This window comes from Lepisma saccharinum, chromosome 17, assembly GCF_977018435.1.
Source record: "Lepisma saccharinum chromosome 17, izLepSacc3.1, whole genome shotgun sequence".
In the NCBI taxonomy this organism is placed as follows: Eukaryota; Metazoa; Arthropoda; class Insecta; order Zygentoma; family Lepismatidae; genus Lepisma; species Lepisma saccharinum.
The window spans coordinates 59,221,509-59,248,394 of NC_139245.1; the positions used below are offsets into that span (position 1 = coordinate 59,221,509).

The following is a 26,886-nucleotide window of genomic DNA, read 5'->3' on the forward strand; positions in this document are numbered from 1 at the left end:
TTCTTAATTGTATTCACATCATCCCCCAGTAAGTCTACATCATCTGCATATGCTAACAACTGAGTCACACCATTTAATTTTAGTCCTTCTTCAGTTTCTTTTACCTTCCTAACAGCATATTCTAAGGCAAAATTAAAGAGCAATGGAGATAATGCATCTCCTTGTTTTAACCCATCATGAATTGTAAATTTGTCAGACATATTAATACCCACACGAATTTTACTTTCTGTTTCACTGGTGCATATTTTTATCATACTAACAGTTCTAAAATAAATATTTTACAATATTTCAAGTTCATTTACGGAAATTTCCATTACCTTCTTTTTTAAAATAGCGAGCACAGTATGTGTTTTTTAATGTTTATATGTTTTCTCTATCACATGTACAGGGTGACAATTAATGAACTATATGAAATAAAACTGAAATTAGTGACAAACCACGTAGTACACAAACTGTATTGCACATGTAAACGGCACTACAGACATTCGAATTTAGGTTATGACATGTTCGATATGTCTGCCATCTCTAGCGATGACGTGGCATAGACGAACAGCAAAATTCTGCTTGACCCGCTGAAGTGTCGGAACATCGATGCTGTCTATGACCTCCTGAATGGCAGTTTTCAGCTCGGCAATGGTTTTGGGGTTATTTCTGTACACCTTGTCCTTAACATAGCCCCACAAAAATGAGTCACATGTGTTCAGATCCGGGGAGTATGGCGGCCAAGCGAGTCCCCTTCCAGTGGCCTCTGTGTATCCCAGAGCCAGAATGTGGTCCCCAAAATACTCCTCCAGGACGTCAAACATTCTCATGGTCCGATGGGGTCGAGCTCCGTCTTGCATGAACCACATCTTGTCGAAATCAGGGTTACTTTGGATAATGGGTATGAAATCATTTTCCAGAACCGTCACGTATCGTGCAGTTGTCACCGAGCCGTCAAAGAATATCGCACCGATTATTCCATGACTGGACATTGCACACCACACCGTCACCCGTTGAGGGTGGAGAGACTTCTCGATTGCGAAATGCGGATTCTCAGTCCCCCAAATGACATTTTCACTTGCAAATGGCTAACATCAACACGTTGCGTGCGCATACGAATTCCCATCATGCCCTGTGGCCAGCCACGCAGTTTGGACGTCTTCACGTGAACCGTTCAGAAATTATGACTGTTTTCTTTCATATAGTTCATTAATTGTCACCCTGTAAAATTAAATTAGAATAATAAACATGCCATTATAAATTTTTACGCTGTTGCTAGAATATTGAGTCGGCCATATATTAGAATATATTGCATAGTTATTCATGCTGTTACTCATAGAACCTTCTTCAGGAATACCAGTCCGGCAAAAGAATTAGATTAATTACTTTCAATCCAATATTGTATTAATTAATAAATTTAATGTTTTAAGATCACGTTTCAAAAGGTTTTTCTACCCCTGACTTTCTTCATTCTCCCTGAGAATTTGCTCACCTTTTATGTTTAGTTTTATTCAAAATTGCTTCTTACATATGGGAAGAGGCAGTGTATGGAAGCCTGTCAAAATGTAGCATATTGATGTTGACCATCCATACCCTTGCAAGAGAGTGAAAAAATTTGCTTTGAATTTCGTGTTACATGTGAACAATTTCTGTTGTTTTAATTTGCAGAGATGCATTATAACAAAGTAGTGAATGGTATTATGTGGTTATGACATGTTTGGCAACTCCATGTGATATGTTATGCATGTGGTGGATTACTTATTATTTATTTGATTTATTTAAGTATTTAATTTTACTGATGAAAAACAGCGAACATGCCTAATACAGCAGTTTGTGATAATATGTGACATATACACAATATTACAATTAAGAAAAATTAAAATGTGTAATACATGATAAAATATAGTGAGAAAACCCATTTTGTTAAAATAAAGGAAAATACAAATTTAAAAAGTACAATGTAATCACATATATTAAAACACAAGTTAAAACTAAAATTACATGTTATTTTCATAATGAAAGGTTACTAGGCTCCAGTGGATTGTGCCCATACTGGGATATAAGAAAAATTAAAGTATATCTAAAATAAGAAATGACAGAAATTGCAGAGCAGTTGTTTTGAAATACATAATGACGTGTCTTTAGTGTAATTTTAGATAATAAATATAGTACATCAAGTTTTTCATTAAATAATTTGGAAATATGATTCTAATTGTTAATATTTCTTCTTTCCTAGAGACACGAAATACTATGTTTGTCTAACAAATTATAATATTCATTATATGTTGTAATTTAGATTGTAATTCTCACATCAGTGACCTTACTGTGGTGCGAATTCTGGTGAAGGTGAATTACATGTGTCAAAGCATCAGATTGCTGATACTTATTCTATGTTTGTTAAAAGTGTTAGGTTTAATTATGTTAGCATTAGTCTTACTGTGTACTTAAAGTGGACTTATAACACCAAATCAATCAATCAATGTTAAAATTTTCATGTATTCTTTTGGTTTGATTTGTGGACATAAAAGGATATTTTGTTTGAAAGAAATGTGAAAATTCTCTGGAATTCAATGAATGGGCAAATGCTCTTTACATATATGCTGACACATATTCATGGAATCCCTTCAACATATCACTGAAGAATACCCTGATCACCAGGAAATGCATGTGTACACTTAGTTGACTGCCCCGAAAATTCTTAGTCCAGAATTCGTAAACTTAGTAGCAATGCACTTCAGTGCCAGCTGAGAGTAGTGAACTTCGAAGCAGGTCCCTCAACTAGATAGAAATGCTGTAGTGAAAGGCTTCCAATCCTGCACATTTCATGAACATTAGGAAGAAAAAATTGCTAATAAAATAAGCTGTCAAATAGAAGTAGTAAAATGGATCAATGTTCTTGATTTGAAATCACAAATTTATGTAAGGTTTAAAACACTGAATCGGGTTTTGCTCCAGCTGTAAGGTATAACCATTTGAGCAGAAAGAGGCAAATTTGTGAAGTTAGGCAACATTTGATTGACAATTCCTGGCACGATTCTCAAAAGATATTTTTTTCTATAACCTGTACAGAAAATGTGAAACAGGCAGGTTGGTGTATTTTTTTCTGAGGTTAAATAGTACAGAAGCAGGATCTACTATGCATAGTTGGTTGGTTGATTTGGTGTTTTCAGTCCACTTCATGCACAGTAAGGCTTATCGGGACTGGACCTACAGTTGAAAGTTGGATCCAAACCGTCACTTGTTATTGTTGTTGTTGTACTAACTAGCCATGAATTTTGTTTAATGTTCATGGAATAATGTTATTGATTGATTAATATTAAAATTTTGTATGCGTCAGCACTTAGGCAAATTGCAACCATCATATTTTACATAGTCAAGCCCTTACAATGTACAAAAAATCATCATGCATGTGTCTAAAATCTCCTTACCCAGGGTATCAATCGAGGCTATATTGGGGCACTCAGTACACATATGGGCAAAGCACAGGACAACATGCAACCATACAAAGGTAGCCTCCTCGATGGCTTAATGTAACATTGTCGCCTTATAGTCAAGCCTTATAGTCAAGGGGCCCTGGGTTCTATACCCTGTGGAGGCACATAGTGGTTCTGATTCCACTTTAAACTGTAGGTCCACTCCAGATTAGCCTATCTGTGCATAAAGTGTACTTAAAAACAAAAACTGAAATGAAACAACCCTACAAAGGATTTTGCTGGCTGTAAGTTCAGACATCAGAGCCTCGTTGGCCTGCAAGAATGCAGTTGGCAAGGTGAAGTATGTGGAAATGAGGTTAACATTTGGGTGTCCTCAAAGGAACCGTAATTCGAGAAATTGACATCCCAGTTTATTTACAAAGGCACTGGGACACAGCGTATACCCTCGAATGTATACGGGTGGAGGTTTGGTTATATTCGGGGGTTCCCCCCTTAATTGTCCTCAAAGGAACATCATAACATACGTGCATACTCTTTATTAGTTATTACAATCGAAATGTTTTCTTTCAAGAAAGTAAAAATCTGTAAAAACAGAAGTCGGACCAGAGAAGTACATTACAAATGTGGGGGAAATTGTGATGATATATCACCAAATATCATGACAGTATATTGACAGTATATGATATATATCGCCAAATGTCATAATGATATAATGCCATATATTGTGATGATTTATTGCCAACATGATATATATCGTCAAATATCATGATGATACATCACCGACACAATATGTATTACAAAAATTTTGTGATGATATATCTTCTTTCATATCACCTTGACTTCTTTTTCAATATTGCTATATATTTTATATTATTGATATATCACCCAACACTAGATAATAACGTGTTTCCTCCTCCAAGCTCCAACCATGCCACCCAATCAGATTGATGTGGACAGAGGTTTAAAAATTAGGCAAACAATAATATTAATCTATAGTATTTTCTTAAGTTCATGCGATAACATTGGGTACCAAATGCCAGTAACTTTAGTTTGGCATGCAATATTAATTGGAAATTATTTATTCCTTAGTGTTTTCATTATATCTATTCTAATACTACGTTCGAGAAAGAAGGTATTCTAGCTCCTAAGGTGAACAATTTTTCCCCCCTTAAATCACTGCCTCACATTTCAAGCCCATGAAGAACATAAAATAATGGGGGCTCACTATTCATTACATTTGTAATTTTGATATTGAGCCTCACTTTTGTGCTACTTTTGACTTGTTGCTATGAAAGAGTTGAGAGATGCTTGAACGATATTCATGATGGGACCCTCACAAAGATCAACGAATCACATGACGCTACTCGAACTCCACAGCGAGATTGATGGATATCACTGAATGCAGTCTGCCACCGAGCTGGCCATTTTTTATTTATCTTGATCACCTAGTTTTTTACTGAATAATTCATAATAAACCTTATTGTAAAACTCTGTAACATTTCTTTGTCTCCCCGATGGCGTTGTGCTAACATCATCACCTTGTTATCAAGGGGTCCTGGGTTCGTTAACCGGTGGAGGCACAAGGTGGTTCGGATCCTACTTTAAACTGTAGGTCCAGTCCCAATTAGCCTATCCGTGCATAAAAGTGGACTTGAAACAAAATCTCAAAACACAATCTCAAACTCAATTTATTCTTTGTTTTTGCGACTAATAACTGCTACATGTGTAGCAAAAAGAATGACTGATATTTACTGACCGGATGAGACATTTTGACATGCACATTCAAATTCAAATTCAAAATAGAAAATACTGACTGATTGCTCCCAGACTATACACTGAGCCAAAGATAAAAACATCTTATTGACACAATTCAAGAGAGAGAGAGAGAGAGAGAGAGAGAGAGAGAGCAGGCTTGTAACACTCTTAAGTACTGATGAAAGGCACAACTCACTACCCCACTCTTAAAAGCCAAAGCCCCTTCCCCATTAGAAATATGGTGGGGCATAGAGGAGGGGACTGTGAAGAAGGGGAGTGACCTTGACATGGCCAGTCACGGAGCCTTCCGCTTGTAAAAATAAATACAAAAATCTATGTTCCATGTTGCCAGCTGGTATTCTTAACAGTGCAGCAGGGATTCACCTGGTATCAAAGTTAAAGAGTCCCTTTCTCAGGTCAAACACCACGCAAAACCATAACCTACTCGGTGACAAATATATATGATTTTTAATTTTCATCAACTCAAGTCATGTTTCTACCCTTTTAAGTGATATTGTGTTGAATATTTAGTTATATATATATATATATATATATACATACACCATATGACCTCTGGGCCACTGGGTCTCAGACTCCCTAAAATCCCCTAATAATAAGTGGATAATTTGAAATTTCTTTGGAACACGCCAAAATATTCCATTATTAAACATTATTGATGCAAACAATAAACTGTGTAATTTACATAAAGAAACATCGAGACTGTAATGTTAAAATCGCATATGATTCCATTCATAACTATACCACGTTTGTTACAACCTGTCCCGGTTCCCGCGCTAGCTGATCGCTGGCTTTTCTCCGTGCTGGGGAAAGTCAAAGCCAGACAGCCAATTAAAATAAGCAACGTGGCAACAGCGTCTATGTAAGCGCCTCTCTTCTGGCTTCTATTCGCTCGTCGCTGCCCAGCAGACAATTTTTTCCTCGTTTCTCATTGGCACCGAAACTGTCGAGCGATCGCTAGCGCGGGAAACTGGACAGGTTCTAACAAACGCGGTATAATGATTCCATTCATAACTAATGATTCCAAAATTGGTTTCTGGGATAAGAAAGCAATAAAAATATAAACTATATTGTTTGTAAAATTAGCACATCATTTCAGATATCATCATCTGAAAGTCAATCCTGCTTATCCTATGCATTTTTCTCTTGACTTTTTACTGTTCAATTTCAATTATTAATACATAAGTACATAATATTCTGATGAAACATAAATAAATGTAATTGAAATTTAGATTAGACTCTAAAATATACAGCTGTGTAAACTCGAGCTTGAGACCCATTGTGTGCACACTGTCCCATTGGTCGGCTAGAAAAATTGAAATAGTTGTAATTTTTAATTAAAAACTATGTTTCACTAATTATTATAGTTCAATTCAACAAAAGAAATAGGGTTTTGGAACGCATGCTCTCAGATTTTGATGAAACTTGAAACATTTAATCTTTCCATGGTGGTGAGAAACCACATACATTTTTATGTACCAAACTTGACTGGTTTCATTTTTAAAAATTTATCTCCCTTATAAATTACTCAATCTCCTTGTAAGAACAGTGTTAACCAAACAATAAGGATTCCAGATAAAAATATGTCAACATATCACATTTATATTTTAGTACACTAATAAATTAATAAAATATTATTATCTGATTTTTTGGACCGAAAACATGGTTTCCTAAAATTCGAATTATTGTTGAAAAGGAAAGATGCAACACCAACAAAATTATTTTTAAAATGAGCTTAGATATATAATCTAATTTACCCATCAATAAAATTGATGACTTCTGAAAATATGACAACTTATTTCTAAAATAACTCAAAATCTAAGAATCTAACTTCAAAATATCATTGAAGCAAATTTTTAGAGCATACAATTTTAAATAGTGGTTACATGAGCGGAAAGCAGGGTAAGGGGAGCCATGTCCCTTCCCTGGAAAATGAATATCAACCTAAAAATATAAATTTCATGCACACAATTTTATTTTAGTCACAGTCGATTGTGTTCATTATTAAAAGGATATTGCAGGCATGTGATAACTTTATATTAATGGAGTGTTCCTTTCAGGAGGCGACACTATTATGGGGGATAATATACCTATTTCACACCATGCCCCCCACCAAGAAAAAAAAATCCTGCAGATATCCATGAATGTTATTCAGCAAGTTTGATTGTTAAAGAGAAAATAATAATTTATAGAATAATGTACATAATGATTTTGTAGGTTATCAGAATTACTTTTGGTGAAAGTACTTTAATGTCGTGATCATTTAATGGTATTTATTTGGTTCTTAAAATGAAAAGAAAAAAAATACAGGGTGGCTCAAAAAGTAACTTAACACCCTCGGTACAAGGCCACTGCAGCGCGCAACATGGAAATGGTGATGCCCAATCGTTGCCAGGCCAAGGGGGAACCACATTGACACCACCCACGTGGTCGGTGGCCATCTTGAATTCAACTTCAGAATTTTGAATGGGAAGGGGGTGATATGATATATCAAATCAGGCTAGAATTTCTCGAGAAATGCAATGGTGAAGGTTTTTTCGACGTATCTTTAACCAGTAAAAATTTATATACTGAATTCTTGTACCAATTTGCTCTTTTTCGAGGTGTTAGAAAAATGCCTTAAAATTTGTTTAGCGCATTGGTAATGCATCGAGATCAAAGGGATGTCTAGGAAGAGAAGCTTGCATGCCCTTGCACATGATTTTAATCAGATGCATTCCTGAAGAGCTGTGCATTATGAATGATTGTCGCAAACAATTACAGTGTGATGCTTAGATTGAATGAAAAGTCCTTCACAGTGACAATGCTAATGTTTATGTTCATAAGGAAGTTCATAAACAGAATATTCGATGCTTTTTATCTGATAACCCATTTACGACAGATCAAAGCTGAATGGTTAGTGCTGGTAAGTTAATGTTGTGACATGCTGTGTGGAACACAATTGGTTAGTCAATTTTCCATCAAAGGAACCTTAAATGCTTACGGCTACTTGGATTTGTTAAATAAACAGGTTTTTTCATCCTTGCTTATGGAAGAAGGTACTTTTTACATAGTTTTTTCAATAGTGAAGAACACCAGAACACTATGGGAACATTGTGAAGCAGTTTCTGTCCAAAGTTAGTTATCAGATGACAAGGGTCGCATATTCTGTTTATGAACTTCCTTATGAACATAAATTAGCCTTTTCACTGTGAAGGACTTTTCATTCAATGGAAGCATCACATTGTAATTGTTTGTGACAACCATTCATAATGCACTGCTCTTCATGGATGTATCCAATTAAAATCTTGGGCAATGGCATGCAAACTTCTCTCCCTAGACATCACTTTGATCTCGATGCATTACCGATGCACTAAACAAATTTTAAGGCATTTTTCTAACACCTCGAAAAGGAGCAAATTGGTACAAGAATTCAGCCATAACTTTTAATGTTTAAAGATACGTCGAAAAAACCTTCACCATTGCATTTCTCGTGAAATTCTAGCCTGATTTGATATATCATATCACCCCCTTCCCATTTAAAATTCTGAAATTGAATTCAAGATGGCGGACATCAGGACATCAAGATGGCCGCTGGCCACGTGGGTGGCATCAATGTGGTACCCCCCTTGGTCTGATAACGATTGGTCATCACCATTTCCACGTTGCGCGCTGCAGTGGCCTTGTACCAAGGGTGTTAAGTGACTTTTTGATCCACCCTGTATATACACAGATGGGGTGAAGGTCATATGAAATGAAATGTAATTTGTAAACTGTCGACGCACTTAAATTTCTCTTGATTTGTCATAATCATCCTTTGCCATTTCCTGCCTCTGGCTGGGTCGTCATACAAGTCAAGCCTCCATTTTTTCCTGGTCTTCCACCACTCCTCTCTTTCCACAATGTTCCAATCTTGTCCTTTTCTCCTAACACTCTCCGCTATCTACTCTTTCTGCGGACATCTTGATCTCCCCCTTGGCCTTATTCCCACTCCTTGTACATGGCAAGCTCTTACTGGTAGTCTCTGCATCCATGCTCTTCATGTGTCCGAACCATCTCATCTGTGCCTGATCTATCCTGTCATGAAACCTCACCACACGAACTGTCTGCCGGATCTCCTCATTCCTTATTCTATTCCTACTAGTCTTCCCCAATATACTCTTTAAAAATTTCATGCCCACTGCCTGCATCCTTCTTCTGTCCCTCTCTGTCATTGTCCAAGTCTCTGCTCCATACATAATTATCGGCACATAGTGTGTGTTACAGAAGGTTGATCCGTCTATATGTGTCCGATTTTAAACCTTCACCCCTGCTCACACAATCGACCGATCTGAATGATTTAAACAGCAGCAGAAAGCCAAAGACCTCTAGTATCGAGCCAAGTTCGTGTGTGTGTGGTGTGTGCATCATGGCTCCTAAGGTGAACCGATTTTGGGAAGGCTACGTCGTAGCACTTTTCCACGCCAAGTTTTCCGTGACACAGATTCAAAAACAGTGCGGGGAAAATGGATGTGCATTGGGGTTAACGACCATCAAGAACATAATTAATCGACATAAACACCACGATGTTCCAGCACTTCGTTCATCCACAAAGGGGAGTAGAACGCGACCGTGAACTGCGGTGACTCCACCTGTAGCTCGGAAGTTGCGCCGAATGGCCCTACAGGAAAATCCTCCTACGCAACGTGTGATGGCAAGACGAGTGCACGTGGCACAGTCAACTGTGAACCGCAACCTACGTGACAAATTAAATCTCCGTATGGTGTTTTAAAGTCGTGGACACTTCCTCACTGCGGCCCATCCGAGGGAGAGAAAGACTCAATGCAGGCGCCCCTACGGATGCCATTTATCCCGGAAAAAGTGGAAGTTTGTTGCCACACTCGATGAAGCACGGATTTATCTATCCGATTGTGGCAAAATTCGAGCCGTAACGTACACCCCACGAGACGCAAAAACCCGTCCTGACTTCATCCGTCAGTGCAAAGCAAGTTTCGCGAAGGGATTTCTGGTTGTCGCGGGATTCTGCTATGAACGCAAGTTAACGATTGGGCAGGTGCCTAAAAACTGCAAGATCAACTCCGTATTTTATCAGAAACATATCCTCCCACCAATTTATACAGACGATCTGCACAGTTTGTATGGAAATGCAATAAATCAGGTCCGTGTGCATATGGATAAGGCCTCATCACATACATCTCGTTCTGCACAGAGATTTCTGCAACAAATGGCGTCAGACTCCGGCATCCAGGCTATTTCCTTCCAGGATATACCGGTGAAGTCACCTGATTCCAGTTCCATGGATTTTTGCGGGTTTGGCCTATTGAAAAGAGAACTTGCATCTCGTCGTGTCACCACTGCCCGGCCTCTGGAAAGCCTGCCAGGAGTGGCGGCTCAAGATTCCCGTTCTTGTACTTCAACGGAGACTCCTACAATGGAAGTTACGGTGCAGGGCTATTGCCAGGACCCATGGTGCTCACATCGAGGGCAACCGCTGGTGGTCCCGTGGTTTTTCCTAAAGTAGGTGAGACGTCAAAATCGGACACATATAGACGGATCAACCTTCTGTATATATTACCTTCTTGCATTTCATAGGTATGTACATCCCTGTTCCATATTAATCTTCAAATGCTTTGATATAGTCCACCACCCATTTGTCCTCTTCTGTTTACCTCCTCATCTATTCTTCCACTTCTCTCAATTATGCTTCCTAGACATTTGAAGCTCTCCACTACCCTCAACTCTTTCACATCCATCTTTATTCTTGGTTAATTTTTGGCTCTGATTCTTGTTGTTATTAGCACCTCAATCTTTTCGTTCTAACTAGGGATGGGACTGATTAATCGGTACTCTATCAGTATCGGCCGATATAGGCATATCGGTGTATCGGTTTATCGGTAAAATTACCGATTATTTTACCGATCCGATATATCGATAAATATCTTATAATTTAGTGCAAAATTCTGCCATTTTGTTGTAATTTTTATGGATAATCTCCATGCCCTACTTTCTGAAAAAGTAAATGTCTAAATAATCAACTTCTTTTGCATTGCAATCAGCTCGAAACACGTATTTATTACAGAGATCAATGAAATTTCAGGGTCTTCAAGGACCATTTCTAATTTTATATCGGATCGGTAGAATATCGGTTATCGGTATTGGTAAATTTTATATCGGTACTGTATCGGTATCGGCCAAAATTTCATATTGGCCCATCCCTAGTTGTCTGCTGTCTGCACTACTTCTTCCCTGTTCCCCCATATTACTAAGTCATCAGCAAACAACAGGGCCTTCATCTCTTCCTCTCCTACATTCTTCCCCACCTTTTCGTTAATTGCATCCATTGTAATTATGAAGAGCAGTGGAGAAAGAGCAATTCCCTGTTTTAGTCCATTACTTATACTAAACCACTCTGTTCTTCTCACTGGTGTCTTCACGCAGCTCTGGTTGCCCTTGTATGTGCTCTGCACTCTGCACACTATCTCTTCCTCGGTACCTTTCTCTCTTAGAGCCTTCCAAATCTTTGTTCTGTCCATGCTATCGTATGCCTTTTCTATATCTAGGAATGCCATAATCAAATCATTTCCATACTCGTGGTGTCTTTCCTGCATTTGCCTTATGGTGAATATCAGGTCTACTGATAATCTGCCTCTTCTAAATCCATAGTGTTCCTCTCTCATGTTCTGTTCTGTTACTTCCCTTATTCATTTCTCTAATATTTTCTCATACACCTTTGCTGAGTGGCACATAGGTGTTATTCCTCTGTAGTTTTTACATTCCTTTCTGTCACCCTTCTTCAATATGAGAACTATGAGTCATTTTGTCCAATCTCTTGGCACTTCTCTCTCTTGCCACACTGTTTTCAACACTCTGTACAGCCACTGCACACCAATCACTCCTGCTCCTAGTATCATTTCCACTGGCACTTCATCAACTCCAGGTGCTGTACCTCTCTTCAGAGCTTCCTCCACTTCTTTCCATGCGAGATTCACTTTTTCCTCCCTCTTTTCTTTTTGCTTCACTTCTTCATGTTCATTTCCTTTTTTCACATTCAGCAATTTCTCAAAATGATTTCTCCACATTCTCCTTATTTCTTCATCCTCTTCTACAACATTTCCCCGTTCATCCCTTAGCTTACAGCTGTTTCCTCTTTCTCTCACTAATCCATTCAATATTTTTTGTTCCCATCTACATCTTCTTGTAGCACTTTGGCCCATTCTTCCTTCCACTTTCTTCTTTCCTCCTTTACTACTGTTCTTGCCTCTTTCTTTCTTCTTTTCCACATACTCTTTTTCTTCATTTTGTGATTTAACTTTAAACCATTTTCTAAACGCATAATTTTTGTTTCTCAATCACTCTCTAGTTCTTTCATTCCATCATTGTGTTTCTTTCTTGTTTCTTTTCTTGCTTGTCCTTCCATGTACCTTTTCAGTTGCCTCTACTAATTCTGTTTTAAATCTTCTCCATTCTGTTCGTACTCCTTTGGGTTCATCTCTTGGCACTTTGGTTCGCAATATTTCTTGATATTTCTCTTTTATCTTATCCTTCAATTTGCACACTCTTATCCTTCTCTCTTGTTCCTCCCTTTCATCTTTTATTTTCCATCTCCTCACATCTCCTACTAGTGGCCTGTGGTCACTGTCTAAGTTCTCACTTGGTATTACTTTAATGTTGTTCATTTTCTTCTTTACTTCCTTGTTTAACAATATACAACCTTAGTGACAATGAAGTTCGACCAGTCACAAATATAGGAGTGCGTTGTGAAAGAAGGAGAACACATGCATATGCTGAACATATTTTATTCAGCAGGCTACATGGAACAAAGGAAAACATAAATTTCCGCTGCAACACAGCAATGTATGGTGTCCACACAAAATAAAACATTTTCGTCCATCTACACGTGACATTGAAGTTCGACCACTGTTGTTAGAGGGGATCCTGTTTACCATGGTGTGACGCTGCCCCGTCGGCGAATAACTGTGGCAATGCGTCGGGGCATGCTGCGGACGAGTCGTTCAAGGTATTCCACATCGATGCGGTGCCATTCCTCCTGCAGGCAGGCGATAAGAGGAGCCACTGTCGTGGGTCCCCTCTGTTGCACACGTCGCTTAAGAACACGCCACACATTCTCAATGGGCGAGAGGTCGGGACTCGATGGTGTCCATGGCAGAGTTCGCACGTGATGGCGAGTCAACCATTCTCTTGTCAGCCACGCTGTATGAGGCCTGGCATTGTTGTGTTGAAAGATGAGACGCCGTCTGTGGAACAGTGCCTTCGCACTGTGGGAAGATGCCGCTCCAGTATGCGTGTATAGCCGTATGCATTCACAATGCCCTCACAGACGTGTAGTGGGCCAACCCCAGATGCCGTCATGCATCCCCATACCATCACTGACGCAGGTTTCTGTACCCGACGTGCATAACATTTTGCTTCATTCTGTTCCTCCTTCCGACAAATGACTGTTTTCCGTATTTTCCCGTACACAACATTGAAAATAGATTCGTCCGTCCACAAAACACTGTTGCACTGCCGAAATGTCCATCCCCGGTACATTCGTGCCCACCGTAGTCGATTGCCTTTGTTCAACATGGAAAGGAAGGGTTTACGTTTCGCCTTGTACACTCAGTAACCGCATCGCTGTAGGTAACGGCGAATGGTTCTGGTTGACACTTCAATCTGAAAGCGTTCTCAAGTCCACAGTCATAATTCGGCCACAGAAACATGATTGTTGGTCTGGATATAGCACCTAAATATCCGTAGGTCACGCACGCTCAGCAGGCGTTTTCGACCGGGGGCCTTACCTGGCTCTGTAGTACCCGTATTTTGGTGGTGTTTGATGATGCAGTGGACGGTTGACTTGGGTAAGTTCAGTTGTCGCCCTATTTCCTGTTCACTGAGTCTATCCCGTTGCAACTCCACCACTCTTCTCCTCACAGTGTTGTCAATAGGTTTGCCCCTGGCCATGGTGATGATGCACTGCGGTTCCTCGGTGCACAGCACGCGCTTATATACGGCGGACTCCCTTATCGTGTCCGTGACGTCATGCTTCCGTCGAATGCGCCACTATCTGGAATTTTCCGTATGGGTCTGGTGCCTGGTCGAAGTTCAATGTCACGCATATAGTTCCCCATTTTCGTTCTTTACGTCACCTTGGGTGCAACATGCTGGGATCACGATTCTTGCCTGCTCACACGCCTCCTCTTACACATATGTGTCACTTCTGTGGGTCACCCATTCCACTGCCTATGCCTCTGTGCATTTAATCACGTATTCCTTTCTGGTCGAACTTCATTGTCACCAAGGTTGTATAATCTATTATAGACTTTTGTTCATGATTTCAACTGTGTCTTGTAATAGTGTCCACGGTGGCTCAGTCGGTAACGCGTCTGACTACCATGCTAAAGGTCCCGGGTTCGATCCCCGGCTGGTTCATATCCGGGAACTTTTGTAACGGTGGAAGCGGTCCCAGCGTCCACCCAGCGTCGAATAACATGGGTACCTGGGGGAAACCCTGGGGGGTAAAGGTGGTCAGTTGCGTGATGCTGATCACATCACCCCCACTCACGACTGGATCAAGAAAGTGTGGGGCGTTACCCCCACACCCCCTATACGCCTTCATGGCGTGGTGCTATGCACAGGGAACACTTTACCTTTTTTTTACCTTTTACCTTGTAATCTTATGGCTGTCATATTTCTTCTTAAACCAGCTATTACATACTAACAGTCCATTTCTCTTACAAAAGTCCAGTAACCTCCTTCCCTCTTCATTCTTTTGTCCCCATCCATCTGCTCCAAGTACTTCCGTATATCCTTTCCTGTCTCTTCCCACGTGTGCCTTAAAATCACCCATCAGAATTTGCCATCCCTTTCCTCCGTGTTCTTCCAATTCGTTGTCAAATTCTTATTTCTCCTACCTTGTACATCCTGTTTGTGGGGCATACACTTGAATTATTTCTATTACTTTCCTTCTTAAATTCATTTTTAATTTTATAAATTCGTCATTTATCCTTTGTACTTCCTCACTTATTCCACCTCTGACTACAAATCCAACCTCACTTTGTTTGCCCTGTCAGTTCCTGCCCAGTACAGTTTATAGTCTTTCTTCAATTTAATTTCTGCTCTTCCGTTCCATTTTGTTTTGCTCATTCCAAAGATGTTGGTCCCTCTTCTCTCCATTAGATCCAAAATTTCTTCAGTCCGTCCTGTCAGTGTTCCAATAAACAATGTCCCTATTTGTAGCCCATGTCGTCTCCAATTTCCAGTCCGGCTTGCTTCTTTCTTAACTCGATTCTGTTGTTTTCAGCTGTCGGTCGGGCCTGTCGCAGCCTACACCTGAGTGGTGAGGCTGCCACCAGTAGGTTCTCAGGTACACCTTTGTTTTCTGTTAGGGATTCAACTCCCTTACCCTTTCTGGATCCCTGCAGTCCCACAAGGCAGTGGGGGCAAAAACTGTTATATGGTGGTGTTTATTCGTCATGTCACAAGGCTGTCCATGGTTATCTGTGCTATTTGCTGAGAATGTTCATGCTGCTGGAGACCCTAAACACCCTGATAGCCTTGCTGCCTTGGTCCGGAACTGCTTATTTGGGTTTCCTCTTATTTTCAGCTCCCCCTCATATCTGAGGGAGGTTTCACTATCTGCCGTCTGTGACCCGTCCAGTAGCTGAGCTCACACTGGACTGAGGCTCTTCATTTAAAACTCAATAATTTTTATAGGCAAAAGTACCAAACATTTCGTGTAAATAATATACAAAATATTATTCATATAAAACTGTAAATAGTATAATTATCATTACACTGTAAATAAACATGGCAGATGATATTTTAGGAACTATCATTTAAAAAATTTCCATAATTTAGCTACAAAGACTATGAAAAATTATTTGTTTAAGTTATATAGTACATCCATTACTTTCCTTATAAGAAAAGTTACTGAAATTATTATAGTTTCATTAATACCCTCATCAAACATTTCCACAGTAGGTTCATATATACAGTATCAGAAACAAAAAAAATATATTATCATTTTTTATTTGATCAATCAAACTGTTCAAATATTTTTCAGGGACGTTTATCAAAAAAGCCTTTTTACGAAGAAAAAAAAATGTGTGAGGTGTCAAAAACCATACAACCAATTCTCAGTTTGTTACAAAAACAACTTGAATAAAAAAATCATCACAAATGATTCTTAAAATAAAAATCATGATTTTTATCCAACCTGATTGAAAGCATACCCTTATAATTACTTATATTAGTATGTGATGGGTGGTTTTGTAGTCACATGTGTAGGTCCCTTGACCGATAGTACTCCTTGAGAATTATGTCAATTTTTATATTGATAGATTTAGAATTTGATGTAATATAAAATGTGTTTCCAACTGTGGAAATCAAAATAACAGTGATACTTGACCCCAAAAATATGGCGCTTGTAAGTTATAGCACTTTTGCTGTACAGGGCCAGAATTTCATCTACAAAATAAAAATATTTGAAATGTGTTCAGAACATATGACTATCTGAAATAACTTGGTTCAAGAGTTGTAACTGAAATTGTATATAAGGGAACCCTCACAATGTTGTTAACCAGCCCCTTTCTGTTTATATGTGTGTGGACAGGTGGGTGGTAGGGGAGCTAGTTCTTTTCCCTCAGCTATCAACTAGCATGGGTTAAAAATCTGTGCCATTCAACAAATTACATATATATATATATATATATATATATATATATATATATATATATATATATATTAAAAAAAAGTAGTGTTCCCCTGTGCTTAGCACCACGCCATGAAGGCATATAGGGGGTGTGGGGGTAACGTCCCACACTTACTTGATCCGGTCGGGAGTAGCATCACGCCCTGACTGCTTTACCCCCCAGGCTTTCCACATAATTTATATAATAAGCAACATATGTTGAAATTTAAACAAATATATGAATACAAACACAAGAAAATAAAAAGAATTACACGAGCCTCCACCAATGGCTTAGTATTAACATTATTCCTATTATCCATCTGAGAATACAGCATCAAACAATATTCACAACCTGTCACGGGATAGATTTTCTAAATATCTGTATGCAAAGAAATGAAGGGAACTAAGTATTTTTGGCATCCAAGTCACCAAATCCATCAAATCTACAACATATAATAGGAAGTACATTCCTCATTAGCTTCATTCCATGTACTAAAAAGTGTATCATCTACTTTGTAAAATGTGCCTTTTTCATAATAAGTGCAAATAAACTAATATAAGAAATTATAAGGGCATGTTTTCAATCAAATAGTTAAGAACAAAACATTCACAGACATTTGCAGCATCTTTTTCTGTGGGGGGTGCAGGGTTTAAAATAGGCATATTCCCCCCCAAATAGTGTCACTTCCTGAAAAAAACACTCCATCAATATGAAGTTATCACATTCCTGCAATATCCTTTTAATAATAAACATTAACAACTGTGACTAAAATAAAATTGTTTGGGTGAAATTTATATTTTTAGCTTGGCATTCATTTTCCAGGGGCCAGACCCTGTGACCGAGTGGTTAGCACATCGTGCTGTGATGCCAAGGGTCACGGGTTCGAATATCGCTCGGGCTTGGTTGTTTGTGAATGTCCATTCATCAATTTCATCATTTCATCACTCATCCCCATCTTTGCAAATGCAAAGAGGCACAAAACGCTAAGTAAAATAAACTAAATCAATCAATGAATCATTTTCCAGGGAAGGGGACATGGCCCCCATTTCCCCACTTTCCACACTACACTTCTATATAACCATTACTTAAAATGTTATGCTCTAAAGATTTGCTTCAATGATATTTTGAAATTAGATTATTAGATTTTGAGTTAATTTGAAAAATTTTAAATTCGGTTGGTTGTCATTTTTAAAAATTTTAAGAAATAAGATGTCATATTTTCAGAAGGAATGTAAAAGGCATCAATTTTATTTATAGGTAAGTTAGATCATATAACTAAGGTAATTTTAAAAATACTTTTGTTGGTGTTATACCTTTTTCTTTCAACAATAATTCAAATTTTGGAAAACCATGTTTTCAGTAAAAAAAAACAACATAATATTTTATTAATTTATTTGTGTACTAAAATATAAATGTGACATGTTGGCATGTTTTTTCTGGAATCCTTATTGTTTAGTTAACATTGTTGTGAAGTTTCAAACAGATTGAATAATTTATAAGGGAGATGAAATTATTTTTCCAAGACAGTGCAGCTCCCACTTGGAGGCTCTGGGAATGAAAGAAATGAGTGATTACTCAAAGTTTGAGGGGCTATAAAAATGAATCCAGTCAAGTTTGAGACAAAATATGTATGTAGTTTCCCAGCTCCATGGAAGGATTAAATGTTTCAAGTTTCATCAAAATCTGAGATCATGGGTACCATGGTCTGGTTGGACTGACATGGGATGACCCAGTTACTGATGTGAATAATATACAATCACAGTGATTGCAAGTCATAGTGAAACATTGTGTTCACTATTAGAACTCAGTGGGCAGATGACATTTTGCATAAAATGGAATGTATTTTGCAATTTGTGTTTGAGAAGTTTTTTATAGTGACTACTACGTTTTATAAATCAACAAACATTCCAAATGTACAGCTGCCTATAGGCATGTGCAGGATTTTAAAAAGTCAGTACTGGGATTGGAAAAAAATATTTTGAGTCCCGGTCCTGACTTCGGGTAGGAATTTCCCGACTTTTCGTGATATATTCCAAATGGCCATTTTTAAAAGTGGTTAATTCTCAATTTTCTCTGAATTTTAAGTCTTGGAAATTGTTAGTTTTCATTCTAGAAATGCAAGAAATAATCACTTAAGAGAAAATAGCTTGTATAATTTGAGATTTTCACAAAGATTTTCCATGCCAATCTCACCCTGACAAAAAATCTCTGTACTGGTAGACGCATGATAAGAGGAAGTATATGTCTTGTGCAAGTATAGATTAGAAAACACACACACATCAAGGCTTACATCTATGGCGCAGTCGTGCAGGATATTCTTGGTGTTTCTTTGTTAGAAGAAGTATGGATGAAGATGTCACGAAGAGTACACGACGATCATTCCAGCATAGGTTTATTCAAAGGCAGATTGTGTCGACTTGATCAATTTCTATGGTAAGAAACCAAAAATGCATGGTTTGTGTATTGTTTACAATAATTGTACAAGTGCAAGATTAATCAATGTGATACGGATTGTGTCTACGGCATATCGTTTACAATAATTTTACAAGAGCAAAGTTTAAATCAGTGTGATATGAATTGTGTCTACGATATTGTGATATTAAGTTGTCCACAATTATGAATATGTTTGGTTTGATGTTTTTCTCTGAGTTCCGGCCAGATTCTGAAAAAATAGAAAATTATTCAACTGGGTTTGAACAGTCTTGTTTGGCTCATGATGTTAATGAAGCCAGAAAAATGCCCATACTGATTGCAGTTATAGGGACTGAAAATACTGAAAACTATCCTGGCACCAGATCCAGTCGAACTACAGAGCCTCCTCGATGGTGCAGTGATAGCGTCATCACCTTTTAAACAAGGGGTTCCGGGTTCCATACCCAGTGGAGGGGTTCCAGGTTCCATACCCAGTGGAGGGGTTCCGGGTTCCATATCCAGTGCTGGCACAAGTGGTTCGGATCCTACTTTAAACTGTAGGCCCAGTCCTGATTAGCCTTACTGTGCATAAAGTGGTCTTAAAACACCAACTTAACTCAACCAGTTGAACTACAAACATATGCAACCCTCAAGGACAATCTGCTCAAATATTATGGCCAGAGAATAAACAAATATGTGGAACATTTTAAGTTCATGCAAGGCATACAAGAAAGTGGCAAGAATGCAACACAATTCATGATTTGTGTTAAGCAACAAGCAGTTAAATGTCGTTTTGGCCAGTACTTACAGGAAGCCATTGTAGAGCAAATAATTTTAGGCATTCGGTCTGACACCATTGGAAAGATATTACTTTTTGAGCTTACATTGACTCCAGCAAAATGTCAAGATGTTGTGCTTCAAATGGAATTAAGTGAACTGGAAACACAAATGTTCATACATCGTGTAAAGGAATGTAGTCCTCATCTAGTTGCATTTGCTGGGACACAGAAATTTAAACCAGGTTTCCAGTACTCGCAGGCACAGAAAAATAACTTCGTTAATCCTCAGGATAGAAGTTATAAAAGCACCAAGGAATGTGATAGATGTTCCAGAAGACATGATCCTGCACTACTTCATCGAACGCAGAAAATGCACAAGTGGAAGATGCAACAGACTCGTTCAGAAGCAAGGAGTGTTAGTTTCCAGCCAAAAGCACAAGCTATAGATGGCGATAACGTCCTTGTGTCATCGGAACTGTGCTTAATTGATCTGTGCATTCACAAGTGATTTGTACAATGTGAAGTAGATACTGGTCCACAGTTACTCTGTTCAGTGATAAGTCTTTCAAGCAATTGTTTCCTCATCGGCGAACACAATTCACTTAACTAAAGTTACGAGGTGTGAATAATGATACGTTAAAGTTGAAAGGTCAAACCTCAGTGGATTTATCATTGACTGACGTATTGTATAAATTAACTGTTATATTTTGTGAAGAATTGCATTATCTGTTGATTGGACGTTCATGGCTTGACAGTATTCATCCAGGTTGGAGGAACTTGTTGGCACAATATAACAGTGTTCACAAATACAGGGTCTGGACGAAATGATAACACACATACTAAAATACTGGAAAGTGAAGGTTTGAGAGCACAGCTGGAGAAGAAACTTGCCCAGAAAGAAAAGAAGAAGAATGAAGAGCATCTGAGGCAGTTGGCTCAGAAGGCGAGAGAAGAGAGACCTGGAATTTGTGATGTGTTTTCTTAGCGAGTGCAAACTCAAGCAATTTAATATAAATTTTGCCCTCATAAAACACCTCACATGCTTCGCCCAACTCTGACGAGCTGGTACGCCGAGCGTCCTTCATTTGCCTGTGACACGGAAGTATGGGAAGTCGCCAGTAGAGGAGCTCACACTTAGCCGTTTTCTCCCTACTGCGAGAAAGTGTGAACAGTTCAGCCGACGCATGCATTGTGCAAGGTACTCGAGAGAAGCATCGCAGTGGCAGAATTCGTCACGGGGAATATTGGGTTAATGCTTACTTCTCTGATTTAAAACTTTGCATTCTTCTCTTCTCCATTTTGAGGAATACCCTAATCTCTGCAATGAGATCATTTTGTCTTCTAACGATATGTTTGCTTTATGTAGATTTAAAAAATCTGTGCCCAAAATTTCATGCTGAAATTTTGTATTGGCTATTCTGAACAGGCGACAGTAAAATTTCCCACCGATTCGGAATCGTATGAAGGCAATTTGTCTTACAGTTATGGAATTTCCACTTATTCCTGCTATGGTTGAATTTATGTTTTTTCTTTTTGCATTTGTTGGAACAGTTTTCATTTATGATACTACAATTTGCACCTATGTCTACAAGTACTTTAGGTAAGATTTTACAATACCAGACACTTCCGTAATTTCTATCCTACTTATACTCACGAAATATGTAGTCGCAATGAAGTATCTGGGGGTGACATGTAGAAATTGTTAATTGACGTGTATACTCACGAAATATGTAGTCGCAATGAAGTATCTGAGGTTAACATCTGGGGGTGACATGTAGAAATTGTTAATTTACGTGTAGAAGTTGTAAAATAAGCTTTTCAATTATCGCGATCATTCTCCGTATACAAGCATGGAAACCATGTTTCCTGATATGAACACGTGACGTTTGGCAACAGTGCATCGAGCATTCCATTGCATGTTACGAAAATGGCATCCTCCGTGAGGAAAAATTGTTTGCCGTTATAAGATTTCGTTCATGTATGTGCTCACAATTGGCCCGCAAACAATTCCCTGATATCCCCAAGAACCATTCCAGGTAAGGTTAGGTTAGGCAAGCATAGTTAAAATTCAGTTCGTAAAACAATTCACATGTATTTTGAAAAAAAAAACACATTCTTTCTTTTATTTTTCATTTTCAAAATGCAACCCCCAAATTTTAACTTCAGATTCGTGAGTACGAAGTCTCAATTTATGATTATACCAAATATGAAAGAAATCTCAAAGGCGTCCACTATTGTAAAATCGCTCCGTACTTTACAAGGTTTCCTATTTACTTTTGCTTCTAGAAAACTAAGATTATTCTGTTTAATTATGGGAACTGTATGCGAACTTTTCCCCTGATGACCGTTCCCACGTTCATAGGGTTTCAATAGTTTAAAAATGTATTAGGTGGTTGTTGTTCCGATAAACCGGTCTGATTGTAATATACTTGTTGATTATATTGCTGAGCTGTATTTGGTTCACATTGAGGTCAACAGTTTTGACAGAGTTGCCATCTTGGAGCTTGTTGAGGGGGTTTTCTCTGGAATGACCTATAGCCTCCTCTATGGTAATTTGAACGTCCCCTGTTCCCACTTTGGTAACCATTGTTTGAATTATTTGATCTATAAAAATTGTTACTTCTTTGTGAATGTGAAGTATCCCTACCATTATATCTTTGGCGTGCAGGAAATCTACTATTAGTTCTAGTAGGCTGTGATCTATTTCTGAACGTTTGTGCACTATTTTGAAAATGATTAATTTGGAGTTCATTCATTTTGTTTTCCAAATCTTTTAAATGATCTTGTGTTACAATTTTTTTTTTCTGTTTGTGGTTGACTGTTTATTTCCTTTTGATTATTGGAGCTAGTTTAAGGTTATTTAATGGGAGGTTGGGTTACTATGTTTTGCAATCTTATCTGATTTGTTGGTCCAACTAGACCTTGGGCATATTTAAGCTCCGATAAATCCCTAGCTTCTCTGTACGCTTGCTCTTCCAAAAGGGTTTGCTTTCTTTGGAAGTTGTTGATGAACCGTAGAATTTCATCCACCAAATTAAAATTCTTGTTGGAAGCTTGTTGAAGGTACTGCATACGTAGTTCCTTCACAATGTAATAAATTACATGCTCCATTGATGCTTGGGGGAGATATTTCTTGATCAAGGCATGCTTACGCAAGATGTAAGCTTGCGGGGTTTCTTGGATTTGTTGGACTTGTTCTTTAAGAAATCCTCAACCAGAAGAGGTTGACCAATGTCCCTAAAAGTGTTGGTTATTTCTGTTTTTAGCATTTGATACTCTTTATTTACATAATCTGGTTGAGATTTTATTCCTGTTATTAAATTTAAAACGATTTCAGTGACGAATAAAGGCATGAAATGCTGCAGGGGTCCAAGCTAATGCATTCCCCACATTTTCAAAAGTTGTGAAAAATTTATCAACTTCTAAGGGTTTTGCCCCTGAAAACTTTTCCAGTTGAATAAAATTTGGTATGTTGAATGCCATGATTTCAGTATTGTTGACAATGGTGGAAGGAGTATTGGCAACACAGTGAGCGAAATGTGCAGTGTTGGTGGAAAAATGCTGTATGTATCTTTTTGTAACCCTGGTGACTGGACGAGGTGGTGAAATTGGAACCGTTTGTTCCGCCAGCTGTTGAATCCTTGTTAAAGATACGTCCAACAGGGTGTTTACCAGTCTGGAAAACCTGGAAAAGTCAGGGAATTTTCTTTTTCTTGAAGAGTCAGGGAAATTTACTAAATATATCTGGAAAAATTTGTATTTTTGTTTCTGGGCCATACCAAAGTTAGTGACTTGCTACTGGCATTTCAAGAAGGTATAAAAGGTATCAGTTTGAAAAACATGGTGCAAATATCCATGGATGTACCAGCAGTTAACTGGAAATTTCTCAACTTTTTCAAGGAAAACATGGCTATTAATGAGCCAGAAAGTACAACATTGCTGGAAATAGGAAGCTGCAGACTTCATGTTCTTCACGGTGCTTTCAAAGCATATTTTCAGAGTTCTGGTTGGAACATAGTAGTATTCCTAAGAGTAGTGTACAATTTATTTTAAAATGTTCCAGCTCGGAGAGCATATTTCACAAGAATTACAGGATCAAAAGTTTTTCCAAAAAAAAAGTTTTGTCCAATTCAGTGGTTAGACAATGGAAGTGTGGTGGAAAAAGCACAGTACATTTTACCATTTCTGAAAACCTATGCTGACAGAGTTTCTGGTACCAAGGAACAACCAAGGTGTGAAAGCTTTAAAACTATTAAGTCACAAGTGAGCAATCCTCTGTTACCAATCAGGCTAGCTTTCTTTCAGACTATTGAAGCTGATATAGAATCCTTCTTGTCAGGTTTCAGCCTGATTCACCAATGGTGCCTTTCCTTTATGAACATTTTCTCAAGCTACTGAAATCTCTTATGTCCAGGTTTATAAAGAAGTCCATTCTGCTTGAAGCTGTAAGTTCTGAATGATCTTTTGAAACTAAATCTAACTGATCCAGAATGTGTGTGTTCTGCAAAATAAGTTGACATTGGATTTGCAACCCAAGCAGCATTTAGATTTGTGAAACTATATGACGTTCAGGTGTTATATTTTCGTGAAGATTGTCTGAAAATATTACAATGTTAGTATGTATGAGATTACCATTGAAGTATAGGCTCGCATATGGTGCAGCATATGTCTCTCCAGCATCTGTTTTGAATGGAAAAGTAGGTGAAGACCAAGTAAATGTGGCATTACAACTCCTAGTTGAAAAGTGCCATTTTTCTGGCCCTGCTGCAGATGATATAAAAGGATTCTATACTGACTTGTATAGTAATGACAGTGTGATTGCAAGAATGAAAAATTTTGACTTTGCTGTTGATCGGCTGGATCAGATGTGGATGACAGTTCTTGAAAACTGTAACAACAGTGTCTTTATACTGTTTGTCCAGAAGATTTTAATGTTTTCACATGGAAATGCTTCTGTTGAGTGCAGTTTCTCTGTAAATAAGCAATGCCTTGTAGATAATCTTGATGAGGACTCACTTACTGCCCAACGATGTATACATGATGTAATTGTAACTTATGGAGGTGTTGAAAAAGTCCCTATAACAAAATCTTTAATCCATGCAGCAAGGAATGCAAATGGAAAGTGGATGGAGGCACTGAAAAGGAAGCATGATGCAACAGAAACTGAGAAGGCTCATTTAGAAGAGAGGAAATGAAGTATGGCAAAACTGAAAGAACTGAGTACAAAAAAAGCTAAAATCCTTGAGAGATCTGAAAAGGAAATCCAAGAAGTTAGAAGAAAATAGTGTAGTTGTGTTTTTTCGACTCATGTGTTCTTTTGAAACTCATATGTTAATGAACGCCAATTCTACCTACGTTAGAAAAACATTTCAAGTATTCAAATTGTGCATTTATTTTAAAGGAAGGAAACTATTGTGAAAAATTACATTCAGTTTATAAACATATATATTATTTTTCTTACGACTACTTAATTGTTATGGAAATAAATTAACTCCAAAAAATTGGTAAAACAATCATTTTTTAATGTGTGGGTTCATCGGATGACTATGTGATTAATAAAAGCTTTCTAGTATATTGGTAAATTCCCATAAATATACAGGTACATGAGGGTAAAGTATGCTTTGTGGTGAAAATATTAATCTGATGTACTACAGTTTACAGTTTGAAACTTAAGTGTGACTAAGTGTGAATTTCCATCTAAGTGCTCTGATTTTCTTACATATATCACCTTTGACTGGGTGCCAAAACTTTGGGGTTGTGGCGAGGACAGTTAATTTTTCTTGGTAGATAAGGGATAGAATTAAGAGACCATACTGGTGGGGTAAAAAGTATGGGGACAATCCCCCCCCCACATACTCCCCTAATTGCTGCTACTGTACATACATGTTCATGTACATTAATTGCCGTAATGACTTGGTCTGGAAAATTTTTGTTCTTGGTCTGGAAAACCTGGAAAAGTCAGGGAATTTTATTTTCACAAAATAGTAGACACCCTGTCTAATTCGTGTTCATTATTCCTTAGCATTCCTAACTCGCGTTCTGAAGCACACATTTCCTATAAGGAACTCGCAGCTACAACTAAAAGTTAAAAAATACCGGTGCCTCCAACCATGTTTCCTCCTTCCTTTATTAGTTAATTTAATTACTGGGATCTAAGTATAGGGAGAAGAAAAGGGGCTTAGCCAGTGGTTGTGTAAATAGGCTCAGACCTTTATAAGTTCAGAGTGATGCCTCTGTCCTCGAGGTACATACCTGCACTCTTTCTTCCATGATGTTAACTCACTCAAATCAAATCCAAAACTGATCTCAAAATTTCCTTCCGATCTCAGTTTGGTTCGATTGCTTCAATATACAAATTCCAATACCTGTCGATTCATATCCACCTTTCTGCAGATGAGGCAACTAATGGAATTTGTAAGGTCTGCATTCCGAAATGACTAGAACATCCTATCTCCATAATGTTTCGTTTTCCAGTACATCTTCTAATTTTTACCTACAAGTCAACAATATTGTAAAAATTATGTACGAGTTATCGACTTTTCTTCAGAAACAATATTTTTCTTTAGTTAAAAATGTATGTATTTCTTGTGCTTTTACGTTGCTTTTCTGTAACTTTTACTTATCATGAGAACGAGGATGAATGGTTTATTTTGTTATTCTGTTACCTAGAGTTCGTCCCTTTTGCCACTTTTGGCTAATTGTGAGAATGAGGAATAAAGATGAATGATGATGATGATGAGTACTGTGCGGAATGGAGGAGCAGGAGGATCCATCCTCCCAACTAGGCTTCCTTCCTATTTTTTTTGTTAAGAGTCCACTTTATAAACAGATAAACTA

General features: G+C 38.0%; 1 long non-coding RNA gene across 1 annotated transcript in view; it reads left to right on the forward strand.

The window, feature by feature from the left end:
- LOC146001317 (uncharacterized) overlaps nucleotides 1-26,886 on the forward strand; it is a 47,414-nt gene that overhangs the window by 17,674 nt on the left and 2,854 nt on the right. The window lies entirely within an intron of this gene.